Raw genomic sequence first — 26,501 nt, forward strand, 5'->3', positions numbered from 1 at the left:
TCTGGGCTGGGTATCAGTGGGTACAGGGCGGTGGGGGGCCGATGACCTTGAAGAACAGGGAAGGGCTGTCCAGCAGGGCAGTGAGAAGGATAAACGCAGTCCGATGATATATTTGGAGGTAGAGCCAACTGGACACAGTGGTAGCTGTTTCCATTAAATGTTACTGTTTGGGATACGTCGGGAATTGCTGGCTGCTGCTGGCCACAAAGCCCCTGGTTAGACCAGATCTGGGTGGAGGATGACAGCTCACTCTTCATTTCTCAAGTGCAAGATGGTGGGGGGGAGGCATTCCCCTTTCCTGAGAGAGGTCCTCTGACCCGACGGCAGTTGCAAGCCTCATCAAATGTGGGCTCAGTGTCTGCAGGTCAACATTTGCCTTTTGGATTTGGTTTTAACAAAGTGGTTTCCAAACACGTAACACTTACTCCCCCTGGGCCGAGTGGAGTGTGGGGAACCACAAATTCTCCACTCATGCCTCCCAGGAGAGTAGTGATAGTAGTTAGTTCATTAAGTGCCTGGCACTACTCAAAGTGCTTTACCTGTGGTTAACCGATTTAATGGGGTACATTGTTATCCCCATTTTGCAGATGAGAAAACTGAGATACAGAGAGGCCAAGTAACTTGTTCTAGGCTGTTCGTGTAGCAGATGTCAGAACCCCGGCAGTCCATTCTGAAGTCCATGCACCTAAGCCCTGCTATCCATGTGTCAGCAGTCACAGCGGTCTTCAGAGAGAGAGGGGCGTGTCCTGTGTATGCATCACACTGTGTGGCTGTGAAAGGCTTGTGAAGTGACTGTTCTCACATCACCCCATCAGCCCACCCAGCAATGCTGTTGGAGGGGATTTGTCCTGGACATGCCCATCTTGGCACCTTCTCTAGCTGGGGGGTGGGTGGGAGAGATGCTGCTAAAGACACAATGGGGTGTTGTGCCTATTGCAGGCAGGGCTGCTGATTGAACCAAGGATCAGCCCTTAACCCAGGGGGGTTCTGTTTATAGGGTGCCAAGCTGGCCAGAAAGGAAGGACTGACCCATCAAGGGGGAGGGTTGTGAGCTAAGCCCATCAGCAGGTTCCCGGTAGGACTTTGCCTGGAAGAAACACATAAAGAGCAGGAGACCAGCAGGGGAGACCGCGGAGTCTTGTTTGGAGGATGGATAGGACAGCAGGCAGTGACAAACAGGGTCGTCCTGCTGCCCTCCCAGGGCTGAGTTTCCCTTCCCAACATTCCCTCAGCACAGCCATTGCATTTTTGTTTTAAGAGGAGGTTCCTCAGAATGCTGCAAAGGCCTTAGGGGTCATTTTCCTGATGAAGAGACCGTGGGCCTCTGGGCTGCCCATGCTGCCGGAGACGGGCCGGCTGCTCTGCATTTCCATCTCAGGGAAGCTGACACAGGAGATGGTGCAGCAGGTACCTGGTTCCCTGACTGCAGGCTCCAGTGACAGGTGACAGAGGGCCCGTGTTTGCTCTTCCAGTGGAGCAGGGACGGTTGGGGTGTATGGTCCAGCCCCTCAAGCTCCCCTGATGCTGTCTTTCCTGAGGACCATGCCTTTGACAGAGGCTGCACCTTTGTCACTGTTTTGCTTCCTCTTTCAGATCCTTGGATGTATGATGTGCCTCCTGCAAGGACAGTGTTTTCTAAAGTGCATTCCATGGAATTCAAGGCGTATGACACTGTTCCTCCCTACTCACGCCAACACCCCCCCGACCCCTCCCACCAAGTGTTTCCAGTGTCCACAGGTTGGGGAGGCCCTGCCCGCTAACTTGCCCTTCGAGATTCACAGGGCACGTTGGCATGTTCTATAGCTCCCAGAATTCTGGAAACTTCCTTAACATTGCCTTTTCTAAGGTTTCCAAACTGAATCGACCACTAATACCCTTTCTCATATAATAGCTACTAATAACCCAGACAGACTACTAGCAGCTAATTCTGTCTCAGGCCTTGTGCCAGGTGTTGGGGCCAGGCCACAGAAATATCAGAGCTGGCCCTGTGTGAAGGATACAGACAGGGAGCCCCAGGCCACCTCGAGGCAGGGAAGGCTCCCTGAGGAGGGGACTCCACTTGAGATGAGTCTCCAAGAACAGGGAGTGTCACACCAGACAAAGGCCCAAGGCCTGCGGGAGCCACACTCGGCACATAGTGGGTAGTTAATCCAAATCGTTCCAGAGCGGACTGAGCGCAATACGTACTGTGGTAAATTCCTAAACCTCACTGTCTAGTTAAGGGAGAAAACGGTGGATTTTGGTTCTCAGCGAAAGCACCTTTAATGAGGAAGCTACAGACATGGCCAGGCTGGTTTCCTTTGTAAGAGCGGATGCGGTGCTTTGGAGGCTCCATCTCGGACCCTGTACCAAACCTACTGACCTGGTCCTGACTTCGTGGGAGCACGTGGAGCTGATGTTGCTGAGGGCCAGTGTGGATAAGACGGACAGCCTGGCACAGACACGTCCGTCTGCCTTGCAGGATGTAAGCAGATGGGCGCCGAGGCTTATGCTTTCTGAATCGTCATCAATGAGCCACTTAGAAATTGTATGGGTTCACTCTGCAGAAAACCAGTTTCTCAGAGTGTGCGGTGCAGAGTGCACTATTTCCAGTGCCTACTACGCACCTCGCACTGTGCTGGATGTTTTCATACAGGTTACCTCACTTAACCCTCCTATTCACCCTGTGGCGGAGGGGAGGTTTCATGTTCATTTTACTCATGAAAAAACTGTGGTTTGGAGGGACGCACACTGAGGAATGTTTGAGGGCACATCCAAGTGCCCATCACACTATTTCGCGGTGTCTCCTCAGGCCGTGGGGGAGGGAATGTCACAGATAAGCCCCTGTCCCATGCTTCCCTCGAGACGTAGACCAGGTGTACAGTGCCCCTGCCTCTGATCAACCGCCCTGTGTCCTGGACTCCACTCCTCACCCACTCCTGACCTTCTCATCACCAAGGAGAACTTGTCCTTCCCTCCTATGCTTCTTGCACAGGAGTGTAAACTTTCACCTTGACCTGGAAGGTCTTTCCTTCCACAAAACTCCCCCCTCACCCTCAAAAAAACATCATCCCCACCTCTGGTTTATTGGCTACTTTATTGGCATTTAGTGGAGAATGCAGAAAATGTCGGGGTCCCTCCCTCAGCTCGTTTTTCATTTGTCCCGTCCTAGAGGTACGTAGTGTATCTTTATATTTAGCATGCTACTAAGGATAATTATACCTCCGAATCAAAGATCATTCAAATTAAATGGCAAATGATTAAGTGCAGCAGAGCCTGCTTTTCTAGGAAGATGGGGCTCGAAAGAGACCTAAATGTAGAACCGCATTTCCATCAGCTGGAGAGATGTAGGCCCAGCCCTCACATGGGTGGAGGGGTGGAGGGTGGGAAGCTGGACTCTCCTGTGGGGCCACCCCTGGAAGTGGGAGCAGCCCAGAGGTGAATGCTGTTCTTGGTGCTGAAACACTTTTTCCAGAGTAGTGAAAGAAGGCTCAGAACACCATGGCTTAGCACCTTGGATAAGCTGGGTTCTTACTTCTCTTCTGAAGTCACAGGCTCCCTCTGGAAGAAGAAGTGCACTCAGTTCCTCCTGGTCTCATTGCGTTATTCCAGCGCTCATAGCACGGCTACATGGCAGAGGAAGGAGTCTGGGGCCCCATGGGACCTCTTCCATCCTGAATTGCCCCCAGGCTTTCAGTATGGAGCTACAAGCCCTGGGAAGCATACCCCAGGTGAGGAGGCTCAGACTCTGGGGTGTGGTGTACTGGTTTCATGCCTTCTGATTTGTTTTTATATAGAGAATATCTGGTTGAAAATCTTACATGGATTCCCCAGATGTACAATAGATCAAAATGCTCTGCTTTCATTGGCGTAGGGGAAGTGTGTGAAACTCCAGCCACATAGTCCCACTCCCAGGAAGACCCTTAAGACTCTGTGTGGATACCTATGGGTGCCTGATACAAGCATTGAAAACCACTAATGTTAGTCTACTCTTCTCCTGGCCCTTGACTAATTATTTAATTCCTTTTTACCATTTGAAACTAAGCTCAGGTCACCTCCTACAGGAAGCTCTCCATGATTCCTAAGCTGAGTTTGGGGGTGGTACTCCCCTGGCCCCATGCTTTCCTTTATCACTACCCTGATCACTCTGTTGGAACCAGAGATCATTGAGGACCAGGATCATATACCTGGAACATGGAGTCTACACAATGAATACTAATAGGCTGAAGACAAAACAGGAATTCATGTATAGCATTTCCAAGAAATAGTTTTGCAGACCCTGCATCAACACCTCCAGAGACAGGGATCTCACTCTAAACTGAGCTATCCCTTTCTACATTCAGACACTGTGATAGTGAAAGCCTTCCTCTTCACGTTGAGCCAGAACATCTTCCTGTAGCTTCTACTTTCCAGGGCTCTCTAGAGCAAGGCTCACCCTCTTCCATAACTGGACCTCCAAATATTGGGGGAGAGATATCACAACCCTCTCTTCTGGGCTAAACTCCACTTATGTAAACATACACACATGTACACGCACACATACACACATACATGTTTGAAAATAAATGCAGATGTGTTTTCTTAAAGCCAGCTTTCAATAAATTGAAATTTAATGCTTTGAAAGCAGGATTTTCTTCTTATTATTTTAAAGTCAGCATTATTGAGGTATAGTATTAAGACAGTAAAATCTCCCGTGTTAAGTGTACACAGCTCAATGAACTTATGACAAATGTATACAGTCACAACCACCAGCACAATCAATACATAGCGGGTGTCCCCAAAAATGTATACACACACTTTGAATAATTATAAAGGCAGTGTTTATTAAAATACATTTCATTTTCAAAATTGAGTTATCAGCTGTTAAAGCGTGTATACATTTTTGGGGGACAACCTGTAGAACAGCTTCACCCCAAAAAAGGACCTGTGTGCCTCTTGCATCCAATCTCCACCTCCCATCCCAGCCTCTAGAAACCACTGATCTTATATATCTGTCCCTATAATTTTGCCTTTTTCATGATGCTATGTAAATGAAATCCTACAACATAGAGCCTTTATGCCCGACTTCTTTCACTTAGCACAATGCTTTTCAGATTCACCTTTGTTGTTGCATGTATCAATAGTTTGTTGCTTTTTATTGCTACCTCTTTTATTTTATGGAAGAATTTGTCTAGTTGATATTACTTTTTCCTAAAATGTTTGGCAGAATTCTCCAGTGAAGCCATTCGGGTCAGAAAAATATATTTTAAAGAACAGGAATTTGTTGTTATTTGAGATACTTTGACACTGGGTGGAGGGGTCACTTGGCCCTTTCTTCCCTCACCAGGGAGGGGCTGGGCTGCCCACATAATCCGCAGCTGTTGCTGGGTGGGCTGTGGATCAGACTGTGGAGGGCGGTGGCAGGAGAAGAGAGAAGGATGAAGACTCAGCAGTGACTCTGGGAGGAAACTGGTGGGAGGAGTGAAATGTCAAAGAAACAGCATCCAGGGCTTCCAGAGCAGAGCGCAGGGAACAGGGAAACAACGATGATGCCTCAGACCTCCTCGCGGCCTGTTCATGCAGGAGAACCTCACACCAGCAAGGTCGCACTGTTATTTGTTTGCTATTTCCATCCTCTGCAGAAAGAGAAGAAGCAGGCGCCAGAAAGAGGCTGTTTCTCAGGGGATTTCCCGCCACGCGTCCAGAGCAAAGTGGTTTGGACAGCGTTAGAGAAGTGTCTGATTGCTTTATGGGCTTGGTGAGGCAAAACTTCCCCCTGCTTTGAAGTGTTCCCGATGCTACTGAAAATTCTCAGTATTTAACGCCCCAGGGCCTTCCCAATGGCAACAGCCTTGATTTGATCATCCCTGGTCTTGTTTCCTAAGGACAAATCTCCAGGGCTGCTTTCAGGCAAGTTTGCTGCGCTTCGGGCCTTTGTAAAGCTTTTCTCCAGCTACAGCTTGGATTGGATTGGATTTTAAAGTGACACCCTACTTACGTGCTCATAACATATCGCTTGGGTATAGCATGGCCATCACTAACATTCCGATTCTAATGTACCACTCCAGAAGGCAGAGGCATTATAAAATCAGCAAGGAAGTTGGCAGATCTCGACAAAGGCAACCCACAGGGATACAGCGGGGATTTTGGTGCCAGGCTCAGGTGTCCTTAGAAGGTTTCCCAAGGAGCTTGGCTTCACCCCTTGTTCTCACTGTCATCTCTCAGCTACCCAAGTGCCCCATGTTCCACCTCCTGCTATTAGCTTCCCAGTCAGTCTACCTTCCCAGCTCTTTACTGGAGGTTTCTGTGTTGTTTCTTTTTGTGTGTGTGTGTTTGTGTTTGTTTGTTTGTTTGTTTTTTGGGGGGGGAGTCTTTTTGCTTTAAATAAGTTATTATCACCCTGGCCTGTGTAGTTTAGTTGCTTGAAGCATCATCCCGTGCACTGGAAGGTCACTGGTTTGAGTCCCTGTCAGGACACATACCTAAATTGTGGGTTCCATCCTCGGTGATGTCACTGGGAAAGCCCTGGTTGGGCTCGGACTGCCCGTCGCTATGTCTAATAACAAAGGCAGGGTTGAATCCTATAAGGCGTTTATTAAGAAGGCTAGCTAACCAAGGAGATAGGGTGCTTACAAGCGTCAAATCCTGTCTTCCAACAAGGTTCGGGGACAGGATTATAAAGGAGAGTGGGCTGGGGTGAGGAATGCAGCTATGTGCAGGCCTGGGGGTCCAGAGACATCAGCTATTATAACTAGTCATCAGGCGATTGGATGTTGTTGATGAGATGATGTTTTGACTCCTGTTGGGTCAGTCTGACCCTGCTTATCAGTTCTGCTTGCTGGAGTCGCAGCTGAGTCACCTCCTCAATCGTTTCACACAGGCCTTGAAAAGGAAACTTAAGAAAAACTTAACCCCCTATTCACATAAGTATATGTGTTCTAAGATTTAAAATAATACGATTATTTTTCATATTAATTCAGGTGCTCTATCTATCAGATTATAAGTCCCCCCTATCAGCTGAGGCACCTACAGCAGGCAACTGATCAATGTATCTCACATCAATGTCTCTCTCTTTCTCTCTGTCTCCCTTCCTCCCTCTCTAGAATAAAAAATAATTAAAAAAATAGTAACTTGTAGCATCAGGTCAACTAAAAAAAAAAGCTATTATCCCACTCACTCTTTTCTCAAACATTTATTGATCAACCCTTATGTGTTTGCTTCATGATCAGTTAGGGGTCTCATGTTTGTGCTCCCATAGTATCATCAACTGTGTGACCTCTCCCAGGTGCCCTTGCCTGGCTGATGGGCGAGCTATTAATGATGAAAAGGGAATATACACTTCACACCCATTAGATCACCTGTTATAAAACAAAACAAAGTACATGTCGGTGAGAATGTGGAGAAATCACAATCCGTGTGTATTACTGAGGGGAATGTAGGACAGTGCAGCTTTTATGGGATGCAATACGGCAGTTCCTCAAAAATTTGAACATGGAATTACCATATGATTCAGCAATTCCACTTCTGAGTATATCCCCAGAGGACTTGAATGCAGGGCCTCCAACAGACATTTATACACCCATGTTCTTAGTAGCATTTTCACAATAACCAAAAGGTGGAAGCTATCCAAGTGTCCATCAGTGAATGAGTGGATAAACAAAATGTGGTATCTACATACAATGGAGTTTTGTTCAGTCTGAAAAAAGAAGGGAAATTCCGTTACACACTACAACATGGATAAACCTCGCACATGGACAAACGTGCTCAGTGAAAGGAGTAAGTCACAAAAGGACAAACTGTATGATTCCATTTATATGAGATACCTTGAGTAGTCAGATTCATAGAGACAGAACGTGGAATGGTGGCTGCCAGGGGCTGGAGAGGGGTGGTGGGGAGTTTTTATTTAATGAGTACAGCTTCAGTCGGGGGAGATAGAACGTATTCTGGAGATGGATGGTGGTGATGGTTATACAACAATGTGAATGTACTTAATGTCATTTCGAAATGGTAAGATCTCATGTTACGGAGGTCTCACCACAATAATAAAACACACGAATACACTCAATCATCCTCCTTCCTCAACACAAGACAGAAACGCGGAGTTGCCAAGCTGCTTTCAAGTACCTACTGGGAGGACACATGAGAAAAGTTCTGTATCAGCTCCCTGACTATCAAGTGCTGCCCAAGAATAAGGAAATACTATAAGGGGTCTGTATTAGGTAGGATGTTTTGAGTTGCAGATAATGGAAAGTTCCACACACACTGGCAGATTTCCTGGATTATATAAGTAAAAATGTCTAGTATAGGTGCAGTTCATCAGGGCTCTGACTCAGTCTTCCTGTAAATTATTTTTTTCTACCCCTCAGTTCACCAAGAGTCAGTTTCACCATCTCTAGGTTACCTTCTTTTAGCAGTTTTCTTAGCAACTGTGTCTCTCATGAGCTGAGAGAAGCAAAGAAAAGAGATAGAAAATCAGTGCCCGTGGCCTCCTGCCAGTTTTCTGATGCTGGTTATGGACCTTTCTGGTCTCCAGCTGCATGTTCATCCTTGGGTGCTGACAGCCAACACACATCCTTAAAATATAAATGTTCATTTTCTGTTTAGGCTCAGCCAGTTTCTATTATTTGCAACCGAAGAGTCCTAACAAACATGGAAGAGCCCCTCTTTATACCTGGCTTTTTTGTTTCCAGTCCTCTAGGCCTAGGCTTCTGAGTGAGTTACCTCCAGGACAGGAACCAGACTCTGGAACCAAGCCATGCTCACGGTTGCATGCCATCTCTCCCCCAGCACCACACGGCTCCTTGTCCTGCAACCAAACATGAAGGCCTCCAGCCCCTCATGTAAGGCTGATCTTGTGGAGGGTAGCCCCGCTGCCCTCCGGACGACTTTAAGGAGAACCTTTTAGGATCAAGGTGTGGCCTTTACTAACCATGTCTCCCCACAGTTATGGTAAATCCAGAGAGGACGGTGGCTGAGTCAACCACTTCCAGGGCCCAGCATGGAGTTAATGCTTACGGCTGGTCTTAGAGACAAAATGATGGATTGATGGCGAAGAGACTACCTTACATTTCCAATTTCTCACTGATAACTGTCATTCTTTACAAAATAGATCCTTTGACATTATAAGAAGCTATATTCAAGTAATTGCTTATGCTGTTCCAATTACTCTGCTTAATTGCTTCTCAAAGTGAATGAAACACAAGAAGGGAAGAGCTGCAAAGGCTGAGTCTGTTCTCCAGCTGGATCCTCCTCCAAGCAGGTCTGAGTGGCTTCTAGTTTGCTAGAAGCTGAGTGATAGAGGCCCACCAGGTTTCCACTAGGTCCCAAGGGTAATGGAAAAAGGAAGGTGTGTTTGTTCTAACAACAGATAAACTTTTGGTTGCCCAGCCTCTTGCTAGTAAACCAAATTATAGAACACATTGGGGACCTCCCTCCTCCACAAAACAAAACAAAACAAAACAAAACTTCTGTTCATGCTTTGCCCACCCTGCTATTGTTCTTTTATTTCTTTATGTTCTCCCAAAGCTGGAATCTGGGAGAAAGTAGTTCTCATGAATGTACTCATTCACTTATTACCTATCTATCTATCTATCTATCTATCATCTATCTTTTTAATTTTTAATCAACAAAATGAACTAAGCAGTTCCACTGAGTAGGAGATAGCAGGGGATAGGCATGCAAATTAGAAATAGAGTCTGTTGAATTTTTGTGTGTTAACTCCGAGAACTCTTGATCTCAAGATGTACTAAAGAGGAGAGGTGTGTCTAGGAATAATTGCCTTCTTCGAATTTGAAGATGAGAGCTGAGGCAGACAGAAAACCTCCCAGAAGTAAGCCTTCATGGGTTTGCAATGTAGTAATCTTGAAAGAATATTAAGCAAATAGGTGGTGGTGATGGGGTGGGGTGTCGTTTGGGGGGGGTAGTGGGAAAATAATGTTTTCAAGAAGCATTAGGACAGAGAACAACAATTTGAAGGCTTTTCTGTGCAATCTGAATAACAGCTCCTATTTTCTCTACAAAATGATCAAAGACAAGATTCAGGAGGGAAAAGGCACCACCAGCCCAATCTTCTGCAGGGACTCTGGGCTGGTGATAAAAGATTCTGCAGTTGGAAACAGCTGCGGTGTCAGCCCAGTCCAGTCCCTTCGTCAAAGCTACCACCCAGATGTTCATTAGCAGAAGACAGACGACCCTCTGCTGGTCATGGTCATGCTTTATTAGTGACAGGGGAACTGGACAAGGGGTCACTGGCCAGACCAATACCCACTGCAGCGTATGAGGTGGTCAGAGAGTGCCTGCAGCCATATACAGGGGTTCAAGGGGAGGGTTAACTTAGAATGGACCTACAACATGAGGGCTTTGGGAGGGTGCATGCCACCCCAGAGCCTCCTGAAACATGAAAGAAAGTGTCATGGAATCCAGGGATTGGAGGTTGACTCTGATCTCTCCTCTTTCAGAATCAGCTAACCACTCCCAAAGAACAACTATTTCCTGAGAAAGACAGAACTTCAACTTTGGAATGTAAGTTTCACTTTCTGTCATCTATCATATCAAGGTCATAATGTGCCTACCTCATGAAACTGATTGGCACATGTAGGTGCTCAATGAAGCTTAGATACTCTTGGTATTAATGTTAGCATACGTATGTAATATTTTCCCCAGGACCCTCCCTGTCAGGGAAACAGAACCCATCCTAGATCTTTCAAATAGAGGAATTTAACACAGGGAATTGGTGATGCAATAATGGAAGAGCTGAGAAGCCAAACCCTGGGAAAGTGAGGGAACCTTGAGATGAGCAACAGTAGGAAACTGCTATCGGTTTTAGTGCTGAAGGAGCAAAAGGAGGATAGTTCTGAGGCCAACGCCATCAAGCTGGACTTAGAAACATGGTGGGGCCTGTACAATGGGAAGTGAGACAACAAAGGAAGGCTCTGTCTCTCCAGAGCTGGGATTACAGGACAATAGCAGCCATTGCCTCTCTCTCCTGCTGAGACAGCACCAGGGGTAATGCAAGACAAGAAGTAATACTCTGCTTTCTTCATTCCCCCACCCTCCAGTCTTCTCGAGTATCTCCCATTAGCTGAATCTACCCAGGAGCAAGTTGGCAAGGGAGCCTGGGAAGTGTAGTTCTGTACCACACAGAGTACCTGTTCAGCAGAAAAAGAGAAGGGAGTGACTATGCGAGCAAACAAGCGCTCTTGATGAAGGCTGAAGAGTTGACATGCTACACATTCCTGGAAGCTACTAGAGATGGTTATTGACATTATAAGAAGCTATATTAAAGTAATTGCTTATACTGTTCAAATTATTCTGCTTAATTGCTTCTAAGAGTGAACAGAACTCAAGAACTCAAAAAGGCTGGTCTTCCCAGCCATTTGCCCTTGGGCTTGCCCTCTGTTGATCATTTCGTGCTCATCTTGTTCATTTAAGCCTGCGCTCAGGGCATTTCTTTCCTCTCAGGGGTCAATGGCTGGCAGTAGTTGAAAAAGCCGCCTCTGTGGAGATTTGTACTGTAGCATGGACCAGGACCCTGAAGTAAGGGACCATGTTCTAAATGGTGACATTTCATGCTTTCAGTGAGGTTTTTTGGTTTTGTTTTTGTTTTCAACCCCAGGGTCTTTATTTCTAGAGTCTTGAAATCACCTCATTTTATTGCACTTCGCTTTATTGCACTTCACAGGTGAGCGTTTTTCACAAACTGAAGGCAAAATCTTCACCAGCAAAAAGATTATGACTCACTTTATTGCGCTGCTCACTTTATGATGGTGGTCTGGAACTGAAACCACAGTATCTCTGAGGGGTACGCCTGTACAACACAAGCTCTGTTTGTATATACTGATTATTTTATTTGTCATCACATTCATGTGAAGTAGATGGACATGAATTGATTTCTTCATTTTTTTCAAAGAAAGCTCAGAGAGTTAGAGAAATGTGTTTAATGTGATATGTCATTAACTGGTAGAGCTGGGATCAAATCCAGGTTTCTCTGACTCCTATGTGAGGGGTCTCCCACTCTGCATGGTGCCTTTCTCAAGTGAAAAAGAGTGGGTTCAGGGCAATGTCATTCATTGGAGTAGTTCATTCTTTCTGCTAGTGAAATGCCTCCTTTAGCACATTTTAAATTCCCATATATGTGGGGTCTGTTTCTGTAATATTTTATTTTTCCCAATCTATAATAATAAAAGTGTAATTTGCTAATTAGACTGGATGACCTTCTGGAAGAAGCCAGGACTACAAGGGAAGCCCAAGTCCCAGGTGCTAGATGGAAGCTGGTGTCAGCAGCCGGGGGAAGGAAGACCTACTCTTGTACAAATTTCATGCATTGGGCCTCTAGTTTAACATATTTATATAAGACTAGGGGCCCAGTGCATGAATTCGTGCACCTTGAAAGGAACTGTGGGCCATGAGGCTGTGGTGGGCACAGCCCATCCTCTGCTCCCACCCGGCCCCTGCTGCCACAGCCCCCAGTCTCCTGTCTGCTGGCAGCCCTGCTCCCACTGCCACTGCTCCCACACGCTGATGGCACTGGCCCGACCCGCACCTGCTCATGGTGCAGAGTGACTGGGGCTGGCGTGAGCAGTGTGTGCAAGTGGCAGCTGCTGCCCTGATCACCCCTCAGGGGCAAGGGAGGTGAAGAAGCTCTCAGGGGTGATCGGGGCCAGCAGCCACCACTCACACCTGCTAACAGTACTGAGTGATCAGGACTGGCACCAGGTGCCAGCAGCGGGTGCGAGTGGCGGATCTGGCACCAGCAGCAGGTGCAAACGGGGAAGGTGCCGGCAGCGGGTGCTAGCACCAGGTGGGACTGCGGTGCATGGGAGCAAAGAATTTTCAGTAACCACCAGAGGCTCGCCTTGATGATAGTGACCAGTGTTCTGCCTTGGTCGGGTGCCCCTGCTCACCTGCTCCACCATCTCACCGCAGCCAATGCCTGCCATGTTCCGTGCACGCCTCCTGGTGGTCAGTGCATGTCATAGCGACCGGTTTTTCAGTTGTTCGGTTGTTCCGCCATTCGGTCTATTTACATATTAGCCTTTTAATATATAGAATATCATGCATGAGTATCATGCTATTTTAATTATTTTAGCTTTAAAGTGTGCTACAATATAGGGAAAAGAATGTTCCCTCTCCCTTCTTTTCTTTTTCCTTCCTCTTAACATTTTTCTTGGTTCTTCTTGAATATTGCCTTTTCCAGGATAAACTTGGAATCTATTCATCAAATTCCAAAAAGAAATCGATTGGACTTTTTATTAGATTATATTGAATAGCAAATTAATTTGAGGAGAATTGTCACTTTGCAATAGTGAATCTTTCTATGTAACGTCTCTCCATTTATTCAATTCCTTTTTATGTCCTTTGGTAAAGTTTTATGGCTTTATTCAAGCAGGTCTTGCCCATTTCTTGTTAGATTTATTCCTAGATTTAGAGTTTTGGTTGTGGACATGAATAAGGTATTTCCTCCCCTGAGATTTTGTAATTGCTCTTGCTGATGTAGCGAAAGCTCCTGGCTGTTGTATGCCCTTCTTTCCAATCACCTTCCCAAACTCACTTGTTGGTTTTAATGGCTCTGCAGTGCCCTAGCCTGGGTTTTCTAGGGATGGTATCAGATTGTCTTCCTTATCATATTTAAGCGGTTCTTCCTTTCATGTCTTTATTCCCCCACAAGCACTCTATAATTTATTTCATTGCCTTCATATTCCCTCTTGAATTGTAGTTATGTCTGTGTATTTTATTGCCTTTACCAGATTGTCTGAGAGTAGAAATTGTCTTATTTACCCTTATGTCATCTCTCCCCATCCCCCCAAGACTGTAGCATATACTTGGCATAAAGTAGATAGTATATGCTCAATAAATGTTTCTGTACTAATTACTCATGCCTTGTAGCGTAGTGAATGACACAGATTAAATTCAGATTAGGTTGTGTGAAAAGAACATTTTGTTTGAACCACCTGGATCCTAAGATGACTTCCTTGTATCCTGAGGAGGTTCTCCTAGTTCAGCCAACTAAATTGGAATCACACTGCCCCGGGGAGGGAGGGCTTCTGTGCACAACAGGGAACAAAGAAGTCAAATTCTTGGCTTTGGGATGAAGAATTCAGGCCCAGACAAAAAGGCAAGCATTGTGGTTCAATGAAGTTTCTTTCGCCTTCCTATTCAGCCCAAACACACACACACATGCACACACTAAGACAACAAAGATTCTGCAAAGAGGGAAGGGGAGGGACTTTGAAGTTACACCCAAGTCAGCAGGGAGAACCCAGTGCCTGCAGTCTGTCTCATCAGCGCCGTCAATGACCCCAGGGAAACTATCCACCTCTTTGGGCGTGAACAGAGGACATTGCCCCGCTTGAGGAGCCACATCTGTTATCCTAGAAGATGAAGTCAGAGAAGATCATCCCACTCCCAGTGTCAGTCAGCAGGTCAATGATGACAAACTAGCAGGAGTGATGCTCTTCTGGCCCCACAGCTTTGCTAAGTCTCCATCCTACCCACCCCATGCCAACACTGCTCTGCATGGGCTCAGGCACTCCTACGCCCCAGAGAGGAGAGGGGACCTTGACACCTAAGGGGGTGGCCATGACCTAGAAGGAAGAGCCCTTCTCCTCTGCACCCAGCCAGCCCTTGGCAAGGGGGCCTAGAGGAAACCTGCTCCACGTCTCCCGCCTTTTGGAGACAGAGGGTAAAAAAACACAAACATCCGTTTACAATTAATCAGTCTCTCAAGGGAACAGGTTGGCTGAGCCAGCGGGGACTCCTCCCTGGTATTCACCCCCCCCTCCCCCCCGGCCTGGCAAGGAGCCTGATACATCAAGGAAGGTTAGTAGCTCTCTGCTGGGTGAAGGCGTGGAACTCAGCCCAGGGGCTGCCCCAGAGATGCAGCTGGAGGGATGGCTTAGAGCAGCAGGACCAGAGCGGGGCCCTTCCTCTCCTCCTTCTCAGACCATCCACCTGCCTCCCCCGTTCCCTCCTATAAGGTACCAGGCAGGGTGTGAGGCTGTTGGCTATCTGCTGCAAGGGCCTTTCGGGAGCCGATGCATTAATAGTTCCAGTCTAGCTCAGCCTGGTGGGGTGGGGGGTGCGGGGGGGAACGCTTCAAAGCTGGTTTCCGTGGTCCTGTGAGCTCCCTTCCAGGGCACTGCCACGTCCAGGATTCAGAAGCAGAGCGAGGGCAGCACTGTGCAGTCTGGGGAAGTGAGATGGGCACCATTAAGGTGTTTTAAGCTCACCCACAGCCCCAACTACAGTAACTGTAGACAATCAGAGAATGTCTAAACTGGGAGGGCTTCAGAGATGTTTAATCCAACTTCATTTTGGTACTGCTGGGGTCCCATGAAGGGTAGTGGCAGGCCTGTGGTCAGAATATTCTATTAATTAAACACACAATTTCTGTATCAGAAGCTGTGTAGACACCAAGTTTAAATGTAAATATTTTTTAAATTGTTGTTTATTTTATACCTCTTCCCATAGGGCTCTGAGGCAAGTTACTCATGAATTAGGGCAATTAAGACAAAGATTCTTAAAATAGCTCGCCGAAATTACATAAAAAGAAAGAGAAAATTGCATCAGGAAATCAGAATAAGAGGTCATGATCTCTAAATTTAGCTCACAGCTCATGGCATGCCTATTGAAAAGGGATACACACTGGTTGTTTAGATTTTTTGTCCCTGAAAAAGGCGAGTCGTGCAGAAATAAACATCTGGTGAAGTGATGTGCCATATGGGAGGGGAAAAGTGCCTTAGAGACAGGCAGAGGTCTAAGAGCCAGGCGTGACCTTGGACAAGACATTAGCTTCTGTGAGCGTGAAGTTTCTTATTTTACAATGAAGGCAGTTATGGTAAGCAGGGTGCCCAGTAGGCACTCTCCCCATTCCTGGCTCAGACTCCTGAGGAAATGTGTCATGGAGACTTTACATAAGAAGCAGTGGGTAATAGACAAGACTGTTCCATCTGGTTAAATCCGCCTCCTCACTGGCCTGGTGGCCCAACCATATCTTGGAAGAACACTCCTTCCAAAGGGAAGAAAACACCCCTAAGCCCTGGAAGTGGGAGCAGAGACTTCTCTGCCTGGGATGCTTCAGGCCCCCGGTGCTGCTGGTGTGGGGTGATTCTGTCTAATTCTGTTTGCCGCTTGTATTGAAGCAAAAAGCACTTGAGGCTGTGGAAGGTGCCACCATTCCTTAGACACGTCTGTGCACCTCTGAGGCTGGCCACGTTCCCTGGACCCTCCCAACGTGTTCTGTGGAAGCCTGCTCCCTCTGACGCCTCCTCTGTGGGGCTGGTGTCCTCACAGGACCCTTCTCTTCACGCCCTGTTTCCTATCAGACCTCGTGGGGCAGAAACACGTATTGTAAAATTACTTTTGTCCGTTCACCTCTCATTAAAACGGCCCCCTCCCCACTCCCACCTCAGCAAGGCTGGTGCTCTGTGCTAGGCACCTGAAGAAAAGAAACAGAGAAACAAATTTTCAATAAGGTAACACCAGTCATAATAATAATAATGTCAGCAGCAAAGATTTACTGAATGTTCATGGTGGACTCTACAAAGATTGTCTCATTTAACCCTCAGGACAACTCAGTTCTATCTCTATTTTACACAGAGTGAAACTGGCGCTCAGAGAAGTTCCACTTGCTCAGGGTCACACAGCTGATGCATGGTGGGAAGGGAGTAAATTCATGAACCTAAAGTTTTCATCACCTCTCTTATCTGTGCAGTGGTTACTCCATGGTTTTCCTATGGGGGACATTTCATCGCAAAAGAGCTCTTAACTTTTGTCCTACAAAAGGGATGCACTAATTGTAAAATTAGCTATTAGTGGAAGAGGTATTTTCAATCAATGAGTACTCGTACCCTCCCAGAGCCCCTTGGATGGCATCCTGGGCGTCCAGCCTCACCTATACCATAGAATAGGAATACATACATACTTCATGGATTGTTGTGAGGTTTAAATGAATTATTGTGTGAAAAGTGTTTAGAACAAAGTCTGGGGCAGGGTAGATGTTACATGAATATGTTTTTGTCACAGTCATCATTGTCAGGGCGGTGGCTTCCATTCCCAGCCATGTCTGAGGAAGTTCCTCCGACAGGGGGAGCAGGTGGGCCCCCAGGAGAAGGAGAGCAGCAGGTGCCAGCTGCACTCCCCGGCCTGGCTCCTCCTTGGCGGCCAGAGCACGGAACCAAGGGGCTTTGGCCAAACATGGGTGAGATGGGTTCTCCCAGGCTGGGCACTTCCCAGCATTCCCAGATACAGGCCTCTGTGGTGCTGATACTGGATTGGGCTGGCTGTTGTTATTTTCTGTAGTGTTACCCCGAGAAGGATATACCTGTCAAAAAGGACTCTTCATGGTTAACTGGGCTCAAATTCATAACCAGAGTCTAGCAGCCATTGTTTGCAGAGTTCCCTCACGCACGCTGCATTTCAGGGAAATGCCACAGATTGGGCTGCCAAGCCCCTTGTACACTGTTCCTGGTGTCTGAGTCGACCCTTATAAGAGCTCCTAGGACCAAAATTCAACTAAGATTAAGATTTTCCCCATCCCATCAGAGCTGTGCAGCTATATCCTTATTTATAGTTTCACCAACCAATCAGAGTGGCTCCATTTTAACCAACCAGAGCAGTGCTCTTTGGACCAATCAAATTGTATAGATTTGGAGTCCTTATTTGCATATAAATGGACCAATCAGAGACCAGGGGTGGGCACTATTTTTTACATAAGCCAGCTTCACCTGTGGTTTTTATCAAAGACTGTTGCCCATGCTGGTCCTGCCTTCACTGGGCTGCCTCCTGGCTAAGCTGTATCACAATTGAGCCATCTCCACTAAATAAAGTCTCACTCCTTCACTGCATCCCAAATTGGGGATCCTGTTCTCCTTGAATTGGCCTTGATGAACTTCGTTGACAGCAGTAAGGGGAGAGGAGGATTCCCAGCATCCCTTGCATCAGAAGGGAAGGATCATCCGGCTCATCACAGAACTGTCAGGTGTTACCTCTTCTGTGCCAGAGTCCTGTGTCCTCTCATCCTTTCATTCTGAGTTGGATCACTTGATGCCTGATGGACAGGGCAGGTGACAAGGAGATGTGGGTAAGGAGAATTTGCCTTGGCGTAGTAGCATGCACTCCCAGCCTCCCCACTGCTTGTGTCCACAGCTATTCCAGTTATGGCCCCTCCCGCCCTGAGCTGGGCTCCCACACAGGGCTGGCCCTTCTAGCATATTCTCTCAGCAGCCTCAGCATCCACATACATCTACCATCTGATCGCAGCAGCTGTTGAAGATCTGACTTCACTCTGTGCACAGCCCAGCGCCAGGCACGGAGCATCACAGGGCCCAGAGGGGCGTCAGGAGGCTGGGGCTGCAGTGGGCACTGGCATCTCTCTTCCTGGGGAGGCTGGGCCATTTTCACAGAATTGTAACATCTCTGGACACTAGGAAAATGTGGAGTCATTTGGTGGATGCAAATTCAACCCCATCTTGATGTCCAGACTCTCCTAATAAACCTAATTTGTGAGATCAATTGGGGTCAATCCACCATGGTGCCCGCTCTTTACCTGTATCATTGTTCAATTCAGGAAATGTGTCCTGAGCACCCACTACATGCTGAGCACTCCTAGAGTCCAGGGCACGGAGGAGAATCAAAGAGGTGCAGACCCTGTCTCCTGGGAGCTGGGGCCCAGAGGAGTGATGTCTCTAGTCAGGGATATGCCTTACCATCACGTGAGGACAGAGACAAGAGAGGCAGGAAGGACAGCGCCATGTGCAAAACACAGCCTGGTGACTAGCACATGAGCTTTGGGACCGTGCTCACTGGGAGTCAAGTCCTAGCTCTCCCCTTCATAGCTGCGTGGCCTCAGGTGATCTCTCTGAGGCCCAGGTTTCACTTGTAAATCGGAGCTGATAATGCGTTGGCACACTGTTGTGAGAAGTGTGTCTGTAGATGTACATGTAAGTATGTGCTGACTTCAGTACCGTAACAGACCCATGGCCTGGGTTCTATTACACATTCTGTTATACCTTGTAAGTGTTTGTCAACAGCTGCGCTGCTGTTGCTATTGTTATTGATGAATCTCAGATTAAGGAAGGACTGATTCTGTTGTCAGAAGGCCAGGAAAGACCACACTGAAAAGGTGAGGTCTTTGTAGAGAGCTGAAGGGTGACAAGATGTTCACCAGGCTGTCATCAGGAAGGAGAATGTTGCCGGGATTAAGATCAACCCACGTGCCGAAAGCACTGGGGTGAGACCCGGCGTGGTGTGTTCACCGAGCCAGGTGGCACCATTGTAGCCTGACTGACAGCTCCCATGATCATGCCAGTCCCACCCCTCAGGCTCGTGGGCTGGGAACATGGAAACAGCTTCCTGTCCACTTCTGAGAGGAGATGCCAACATCCACTCAGTCCTGTGCTGACTCCGGCACAGGCAGCTGACGGGTTGCAGTGCTAGTGACCTTTCTGTTCCATCCTCAGCTCTGGCCGCCTCGCCTGGAGCCCACACTGGCGTGGGGAGAGCTAATTGGCAGATGAGGCGTCGCAGGAGGCGCGCTGTCCTCGCCCCTGGCTGTCGCTGACGCTGTGGCAGATGGCCTGCCTTCTCCAGCCCTTCAGAGACACCCCCTCGCAATTACTGCTCCACAGCTGCCCCGCACAAGGTTAGTTTGGTGCTTCCAATGTGTGCCTGGAAGATTATGTAACCCTCTGGCAGGAGAAAGCCACCACACTTGGTGAGTTTAGAAAGATTAAATGTGTCAACAGTGGGCTTTGAATATGAAATAATGCAAATGTCTCCTTAGTCTCATTTGAATTAAAAATAAAAAAGTCAATATAGCCCAGCTGGTGTGGCTCAGTGGTTGAGCATCTACCCATGATCTAGGAGGTCATGGTTGGATTCCTGGTCAGGGCACATGCCTGGGTTTTGGGCTCCATTCTCAGTGGGGGGCATGCAGGAGGCAGCCAATCAATGATTCTCTCTCATCATTGATGATTCTATCTCTCCTCCTTTCCTCTCTCTGAAATCAATAAAAACATAGTTTTTTTAAATTAAAAAAGCTATGTTTTTAAAACAAAGTCAAGATTGGTTCACATTCTGCCTAAAGAGACTACAGATTGAGAGTATGTTGAACTCAGCCGTTCATTCTGCAAATGTTTATTAAGGACGTATTATGTTGCAGAAAAAAGCAATACGTTGAAAATCAAACATAGTTAATGATTCTTGCCCTCAAGGGGCCTACATTCTACTATAATGGGAGACAGACAATAAAAAATACGCACAATAATTACATACATTACCTATATGACAGAAACTGAAAAATGTCATGGAATTAAAAAAACACACACAAAAAAACCCCAGCAGGGGAAAGGAGATCAGGAGTGTCAGAGGCTGGGCAATGTGCATATTAAATAAGGTGAAGTCAGGTTTTTATTGAGAAAGTGGATTGGATGTAGATTGCATTCAGGTGCCTTTTCGCTCTCCTGGGGACAGGTGCTTGGTAGGGAGGTCTGGGTGGAGGGGCTGAAATTGCTCTGGGGCACCCTGAGACATCTCTCCTGATTGTGATGGAGCTGGTGGGGAGGCTGGAGAAGCACATCTCCCACAGAGGGTGACCGGCTATCCAGGGTTGTCAGGGATGGAGCGGTACCCAGGACATGGGAGATTCAGAACTGAAAGCTAGGAAGTCCCAGGCAAATGGGGGCAAATGGTCACCCTATCCCCACAGCAGTGCCTCTGTGGGATCTTCTAACCCAGCCCCAGTGAGCCATCAGCCTTGCTACACAGAGTGGGCCAGCTCCTTGAGGCTCCAGCCTTATTTTACCCATCCTTAACCCTCCCCTGTGCCTTGTTAAAATGTCTTATTGTCTTAAACCCAAAGCACCTTTTCTCCCAGATGTCCTGTGAGATATACAACAAGGTGTCCCCCCAAAATATATACACTCTTTTAACCTATTATTAATCCCAGTTGTTTAAATCTTAAAGGAAAGAAACATTGATTGAGCTATCAGCTGTTAAGTGTGTATACATTTTTTCGGGGGCGGCGGGGGGACACCCTGTATATAGCACTTGTTGTTTGGCTATTGAGACTTTGAGGTTGTTTGTTATCAGAACATACTGTTGCCTATCCTGATTGAGAAAGCGTGTGAGTGAGCTGTGTGGAGATCCTATGGCAACTTAGGCTGAAGCCATAGCTGGTATTGCAAACTGAGGCTGCTATGAGATAGATGCATGGGACTCTAACTTACCAGAAACATCCGTGTTCCATGTGTGAATTGGGAACTGGAGTGTGAAGTAGGCACCTGGAGTGTTATATGTTAAAATGTAAAGGCACTGATGAAAGGTACAGGCTCTCCTTCCTCAGAAAGGTTGTTTTGAGTCTGGTGTTAAGCTGCATCCAGGACCAAGACAGATACTTGTGAGCTGACCTCAGATCCAGGTGCCTGGTTCATGGGTTCCCAGAGCCACCTCCTCCCCCATGCTGACAAACTGGCTTTAGATTGTATTTTTGCATAAGGCCTAAAAATCCTGGTAGATTTAGGGACCTAAAATGTAGGTTTTGGGGGTTTTTTTCTCAGAGAAGTGGAAGATGTTAATCCATGAGTGGACAAAGAGGCATGAACATTTGCTTATGCAGGCATATGCCGTTTTCCTGGATTTAGGTACCAAAATATTAAATGGAATTATTTCAAATCCTATGTCTAAAAAAAGAATTAATCCACCGCCATCTCCCAGCATCCAGGACAGTTCCTAGTGCATAGCAGGAAATTTGAAATATTTCATTAGAAAGTGTTTATGATCGAAGCAACTGGGGAACCCCTGTCTGAGGCCTGAGATGGCTGCAGGATGGGGGTTAGTTACGGAAAGTTTGCGTCCATCTGAGAGGGGAAAGGTGACATCCTGGGAGAATAATGCAAGGACATCAAGGGCAATTTTCAAGACCAGACGCTTAGGAGCGGGAAAGTAGGCTTGGCACGGGTTTGGAAAAAAATGTGTCAGAAAAACATACAGATTTGGGGTCGGAAGGGAAGCTGGGGGGGCCAGTGGGCGAGTCATGGCTGAGCAAAGTTGGGGTGAGATGGAGGAGTGGTCTCCTCAGTGTGAGCCCAGGAGGGCAGGTACTCTGTCTTGTTCGCTGCTGTCTCCCAGCATCCAGGACTGTTCCTAGTGCACAGCAGGTCCCTTGTAGGCATTTGCTGGATGACTGACTATTGGGAAAGTACATCCTCGTGGACTTCCTGTTCTCAGAGAGGAAGTGACAGAGAGAGCAGCAGGATAGAAAGGTATAGGAAACCAAGGGCATGCACCGGGATCCAGCAAACAAGACTAGCCCCACACATAGAAAGGAGGGAAGGAGAGAACTGAAGAGGCAGGTGGTAGACTTTGTAAAAGGTACCTGAAAGGAGTTAGGGGATGCCAGAGAGAGATGGAATGGCAGAGGGGACATACAGGAAAGGAGGTGACGGAAAGAAAACTTGGGAAGGGAGAGGAAGGGAGCGGAGGGGAAAGGGTGGTTTAGGAAAGGAGTCTTTGGCATGAAGAGATTGGTCTTCTTCAGACACATCAACAGCAACCTTGGTTCCTGCAGCTGAATCAAAAGGAGGGAGAAGGGAAAGGCATTTTCCTAGTAGACAAGACTCACAAAGCCTGAGCAAGAAGCCAGGGACCGCCCAAGGATGCAGGCGACGGTCACAGGGAGAGTGGGGGTGTGAGAGGAGCAGAGCCACACACACTCGCTTGGGCGGGTTCCCACTCCCAGGATGGAAGGGGCAGGTGAGACTGACCCTGTGAGGCAGGCCCCGGGGGTACCAGGAACCTAAGTCTCCACGGGGCCTTGGGAATCGGGAGGTTTCATAAACACAGGTGAGACTTGGTGGAGATGAAACCTCAGGTAAGACCTGGAGGCGGGGGCTGCACCAGGGCAAGTGCCAGTCTGACTGCTAGAGCGCCTGAAATCCAGAATTTGTTCTGTGTCTCACATTTGTTTTCTCCACCTCCTCCTCCCAGAAGTCATGCTGTAGCTCATGGCTGGCGACAGCAGCATGGGTTCTGAGAACATCCCATTGTGTGGCTAAATTTGGTGGGTGTGGGGCCGGGCTATTCTCGTGTGCCCTGCTAACTTGCCAAGTCTTTTTTTTTTTTAAGTATATTTTATTGATTTTTTACAGAGAGGAAGGGAGAGAGATAGAGAGTTAGAAACATCGATGAGAGAGAAACATCGATCAGCTGCCTCCTGCACACCCCCCACTGGGGATGTGCCTGCAACCCAGGTACATGCCCTTGACCAGAATCAAACCGGGGACCTTTCAGTCCACAGGCCGACACTCTATCCACTGCGCCAAACCGGTTTCGGTTTGCCAAGTCTTTGAAAAGCGGGACACGTGTGATTTGGGATTGGCCAAATCCAAACTCCTTTTGCTTCAGGAGTCACGCCTGGTTCGGGTCTCCATGTGGAGAGCGGCTGCTCCTGAAGGAGACACGCAGACTCAGCTGGGGGAGCTCTGCTGGCTGAGTCGGGGAATTCAAATCTGGGGGGAAGGCCCTTCACTTGTTTGGATTTTAATTTGCACAATCGCGCAGGGGGGGGGGGACTTCAGTTTTGAATTCTGACGTCTCCCCTAGCATTTAATAATGGAGAGAGCACCACAGAGCTCAAGTTCAGGGTATTTTTAAGTTGCTGCCCCTCTGCTCTTGGGGTATTTTTATGCTGGCATGTGGTACGGCTTCCTCTACTGAGCTATATCGGACAGTGTGGCTTGCAATTTGAGATGGGTAATATAATCGGGGTGAATTTCTGGCCTGGGGTACAGTGGGGACTTGGAGTGATTTCACCTAATATTCTGTTCTGATCATTTTAGAAGCTTCTGGGGGTAACAGCTAAACTGTTTACTCCACAGGCTGGCCTCTGCCTCTGAGAGGACAGGGTCCCCAGGCCGGCCCTAGGCATGGCTGTTTAGCCCATTGGGTAGGTGGGCAAGATGTGGGTGGAGTTAGGCCAGAACCCTAATCCCACCTGCCTCCTGTTTCCACAGGGAGGAGGCGTCCTTCCCGTCATCTCCTACCTCAGAAGCCCCGGGGACAGTGGAGCTGCTAATATGCAGCCGGTCGCGTCTTGCCCAGAAGAAGAGTGGGAGAGTTAAAGGGACTGCTTACAGATGACACGTTAACCCAAAGGCGCCTCTGCGTGAATTTGAAAATGCTTCATGTAGACAGGCAGGGCTCAGCGGGACAGCAGTTAGTGAATAGATGACCTCTGTGCAAAGACAAATGTGCCCCTTTAGCTTTCCTAAGATGCTTGCTAAGTGGAGCTGGGGCTAGACTCCACTTCCCACGTGCCCCTTCAGGGGGCGCTTTTGGGCAGTGCACAACTGCACAGCCATGCGCCGCTGTCCTGCGTACCCTCTTCTGTTCTTGCACTGGCCACCCCTCCCCAGGGCCCTTGCATGGTGCATGAGGCCAGGCCTGCCTCAGGAGGCCCAGCCCAGACCAAAGCTCGGCTGCTTGCGCCTGGTCCAGCCAGCCTCCCGTGTCCCCCTGTGCCCCAGAGCCGCCTGCACTGGGAAGTCTATTTTTTCCCTCTGTCAAGCACTGGTCTTTGTTTCTCCAGTCCTCAGCCATTATTATAGGCGGCCTCTGAGGAGGCTTTGCTGTCTCCCCGTGAGCTTTGGGTGCGTCTGCCTTGGGTTTAATTCAGGAGCGGCTGCTGAGGCTGCAGTTCCTGCTTCTCTCTAAACTGAGTGCCCTCGAGCTAGGATTTGCCAGGACCTGAGGTTTCCTGGGATGTGGGCTTTCAGTGTGAAAACCAGGAAAGTTTTGGGGGAAATGGGAGTGCTGGTCACCCTACCTATTGCCCCGGTTCTTCCTTCATTCCAGGGGCGAGTTCTCTGTACTCTCATGAGAATGAACTCCTCACACTAATGCCTCCCCTTTTACCTTCTCGCTTCCACACTGGCCAGCAGCTGAGGCCTGACCATGCGGTGTGATGGCACTTCCCTGGAATATTATGTGTGAGTTTGAGTTACCACAGACCAGCGGTTTTCAACCTTGGCTGCACATTAGGATCACCTGGGAATCTTTTTAAAAATCCTGATTTCTGGGCCTCATCCTCTGGAAATTCTATTTCTTTGTTATGGGGTGGGGCCACAACATTAGTAACCAAGAAACAGAATTTCTGGAGGATGAGGCCCAGAAATCAGGATTTTAAAGAGATTCCCAGGTGATTCTAATGTGCAGCCAAGGTTGAGAACCACTGGTCTATGGGGTCAGAAAGCCCCCAGACACAGGTGTTCCTGGTGTTTGCAGGACCCACCTGAAAAGCTGCATCAGCTGTGCCCGCGTCTCACTTTAGCATCCAGCTCCATCACGCTGAGAGGTTTTGCTGTGTTTCTCTGGGTTAAAATAACATTTCTGCTGCTCCTGTGCAAAAGCGGCATTTCTCATTTCAGAGTCACTGCAGGCCGAACGTTCCGAGGTTGGTCTGGGAGGTGTGTCACTGTCCTCAGTCTCTCTTGTTCCCATGGTGCTCACATGGCCGACTGCCAAATCCTCCGGTGTTTTGGTTAATATTTTCGGGTAGGACAGTGTGGTCTGTCGTCATGCCGCCTACAGCCATACCGTCCAGCAGTAACCACGCGCCGTGATGTGACGAGGTGGCCAAAACACAGTTCATAGGATCTGCTGAGAGTCACGTGACAAATCCGTGTATAAGGGGTTTGGTTGGGTGGCTAATATGCTGACACCTTTCACTCCAGGGCAGAGGTAATCTGTTTGCAGCCCCCAAACCCATTATTTCTTTATTTGCATTCAGTATCGCAAAGCCATTCATGAGAAACACATTTCTAAAGCATCGTTACTGTAAGATGTGTTAAACTGAGTGTAAACATTTTATCAGCAATATGTTCTAGAGAGGGTTCCCCCTCCCCCACACACACACACTTCTTCCCCCTTCTTTTTCTTATTTTGTTTTTTAACTGAAACATCATTTCACAGACGCCTGGCTCCTAGGCTGGGTCACAAGTTAATAACGTCTCCACCTAGGAATAAACTTGGGCCTTTGCAGGCTGTCTTGTCATGAATTAGGCCACGGTGAGCTTTTCATTCCTTTCGGCTGTGGCAGGAAGCAGTGCATCATCATTACGAAGCTTTCTTCTTTTTCTGGCACCATCGAGTGTCATCAGAGGCCCGGAGGGCCCGTGTTGCTTGGCAGGAGATTCCAGGCACACACCACACACACGTTTGGTTTACTAGCCCGGGTGGGGGAGGGTGGGCGGCGGCGAGGGGCTGGCACTCCTACACCCAGGGAGTCTGCTTGGCATAAATGTTACTCAGACAGCAGAGATGTTCTTGGAAAGAGACACCTTTCAAAGGGCAGAATCAGATTTCCTCTTTGGTGGACAGCATTCTAGAGTGAAAACAGCTCTGACCCTTGGCCTGTTCTGATGTCACAACTTCCTCAGTTTAGGTTTATAAGTTTAGGCTTCAAAATTGTGTTTGTCTCTTCCGAGGCACATTGTTTGCAAATGGGTAGGGAGCACCGCCTGAGGAAGGGGCGTGACTTATGCTCAGAA

The 26,501-nt window shown here is 48.0% G+C and overlaps 1 long non-coding RNA gene across 1 annotated transcript; it reads left to right on the forward strand.

Moving 5' to 3' along the window:
• The first annotated feature begins 8,835 nt into the window (after window positions 1-8,835).
• Window positions 8,836-11,679, forward strand: LOC107182488. The gene is made up of 3 exons (XR_001513204.1): window positions 8,836-8,870; window positions 10,416-10,479; window positions 11,639-11,679. It is a non-coding gene; the product is annotated as an uncharacterized LOC107182488 (long non-coding RNA).
• Window positions 11,680-26,501: the final 14,822 nt, after the last annotated feature.

The sequence above is a fragment of the Myotis davidii genome, unplaced genomic scaffold, assembly GCF_000327345.1.
Source record: "Myotis davidii unplaced genomic scaffold, ASM32734v1 scaffold415, whole genome shotgun sequence".
Lineage (NCBI taxonomy): Eukaryota > Metazoa > Chordata > Mammalia > Chiroptera > Vespertilionidae > Myotis > Myotis davidii.